The sequence below is a fragment of the Marmota marmota genome, unplaced genomic scaffold (genome assembly GCF_001458135.2).
Source record: "Marmota marmota marmota unplaced genomic scaffold, marMar, whole genome shotgun sequence".
NCBI classification, from domain to species: Eukaryota; Metazoa; Chordata; class Mammalia; order Rodentia; family Sciuridae; genus Marmota; species Marmota marmota.
In genome coordinates this window covers 5,278,204-5,280,815 of record NW_025999924.1, presented here as the reverse complement: position 1 = coordinate 5,280,815, position 2,612 = coordinate 5,278,204, and positions in this window count along the sequence as shown.

The following is a 2,612-nucleotide window of genomic DNA, read 5'->3' as shown; positions in this document are numbered from 1 at the left end:
TTTTTTTTTTTTTTTTTTTTTTTTTTTTTTTGTGAAGGGAGGGATAGAAGAACACACTGCCGATGTCCCCCTTGAGGCACTTGTTAAACATTAATGCTAAGTGGGCAGGTTCCTAAGAAAATCTCTAAAAAGAGTATAGAGGGCAGTGTTCTCAGCCCTTTGAACTGAGGAGTCAGGAGAGTTCTTGATGAACCAGAGGAGAGCCCCTGGAGAACACAGCAGGCTTTTGTGTGGAACTCTGGGGTGCTGTGTTCTTGATGCAGAAGTACTGCAGAGGGGGACAGATCCTCAAGTAAGCAACCTTGTTGACAGGATCATGGTGGCTAGTCTCTATTCATCTGCCCAGAGAAGAAAAGGGTCTATATTCTCTGGAAGAAGATAACTTCATTCAGAGCCTATACAGGTTTTGAGGTATAGCATCTAAAGATCTAGCTTTCAACTGAAATTTAGCAGGCACACCATGAATCATGAACACATGATTTTATGGGGAGAGCATTGGAGGATATATGAAAATATCAGAAATTGCAATTTCCTTCATAATATAAGTATAAATTACATTAACATAATTGAATTTTGATTTCTGCAGTCCAACAGAGCTCCACTCTTGGTTAAAAGAATTAGGATGTAGCTGGGTGGTGGCAGTTGTTAACTGAGAATATCATCCCTTGGTGGATGCCTAAATGAATTATTTTGGATTGGTTCCGAGAAGGAGTGGAATATTCTGGAATTTAAATGGAGTACTTAAATCTAAGATTGTTCGTGATCTATGTTCTGGATCCTGTTGCTGTGTTGTAAAGTATGCATAGCCACTAGGAGGAATATAAAAAGTAGAAGGAGGGCTGGGGTTGTGGCTCAGTGGCAAAGCATCTACCTGAAACATGTGAGGCACTAGGTTCGATCCTCAGCACCACATAAATATAAATAAACAAAACAAAGATATTAACAACAACAACAACAACAACAAAATAAAATTAAAAAGTAGAAGGAGAAAAAGAAGGAGAAAGAGGAAAAAGAGAAGAGGAAGAAGGGGAGGAGAAGGAAATAGACTAGAAATGGAATTCTGTGTTTTTGCTTCTTCTTTCTATGTCTGAATTGACATAAAACCCTTCAAGATAGCCCTTTTCACCTCTGTTCCCACTTGCCTTTTTCTTTGATTTAACATTTTCAAGAGTTGAGAGAGGGCTAGGGATATAGCTCAGTTGGTAGAGTGCTTGCCTTGCATGCACAAGGGCCTGGGTTTGATCCCCAGCACCAAAAAAAAAAATAAATAAATAAATAAATAAATAAATAAATAAAATTGAGAGAAATGTCATAGTACTCTTATTAGCTTATTAGTACACAAACCACTATTATGTAGGCAGAGTCAAAATCTAAAATCCCAGGTAGTGGAGGATACAAGGTCCTTAGATCCCTCTCCATTTCCAGATCAATGGCTTCCCTTATGTTCTCTGACCTAAATGCTATACACCTTCCATCAAAAACAAACAAAATGTTCCTATTTTCTAGTCAACTCAGAACTACTGATTATAGGCTTTGCTAAACCATTCCCACAAGGATTATTCCATGTCATCAATACAGCCATTATAGCATTTACCTAGAAACTTAGTTTTGCCCTTGTCTATGAAACCAATTGCACTTAGTTATTTGCTTTCTTCTCCTATTCCTCTTCCTCTTCTTCCTCCTCCTCCTCCTTTTTTAGCAAATACTTATGCAGCTATGTACCAGGCTCTGCACCAGGTTCTCAGGATTCAGAGAGGTATAAGACAGACCTTGCATTCAAGAGGCCCACAAACACTGAGCAGGCAATTGTGATCAATATGATACTGTTAGGGAGAGGCACTGACTCTTAAGAGCCCACAACCTTCTTTTGCCTTTAATACAAAAGAAAAATAATCTCGTTGGGGTAGGTGATGTCCAAGTCGAGTTTTGGAGAATGAAGATGAAATATTCAAGTCAGAAGTGAGAAAGTGAGCAAAGGGCATTCTAGGCAGAGGGTACAAAATAAAAATTGTGTTCCTGTGAGCATGCTAAGTGTAAATGGAAGAAGTGGTGTAAATAGCCATTAAAGAAAGCTGGACATGAAGTTGGTACAAGGAGCACTCATCCTGAACTAGGTTCAGGGAACCCTGGAAGGTAAAAGCTGAGGCCAAGCACTGAGCTGAGAGCATGCAGGAAACAACTTTTCCCTGTTGGAGCGGAAAGGAGACAGTGAGATGAGAGGCAGGTGAGATCCATCAAGACCAGATCAGGGAGTATGTGTCTGTCCTGTGGAAGAACTTGGACTCTAAAATTATGGCCACAGCACTGCAAGAAAAAAAAAAAAGGGAATAGGGAGGACATGATCAACTTTGCATTTTAGAAACTCTCTCTGGCCACATGATTTTGAGGCTAACAAGTTGGAATCCAGAAGGTAAGTGTGAAATGATGTGGGGCTGGTTCAAGGAAGTAGTGGCAGAGTTGGAGAGAATATTAAAAAATACACAGAGAATGTGAAATTGGCACATCTGACATCTGACTGGGAGTTTTATGCTAGGATCTGAGGGGAAAGGGTCAAGCATGGAGAGAGAGAGAGAGAGAGAGAGAGAGAGAGAGAGAGAGAGAGAGAGAGAGAG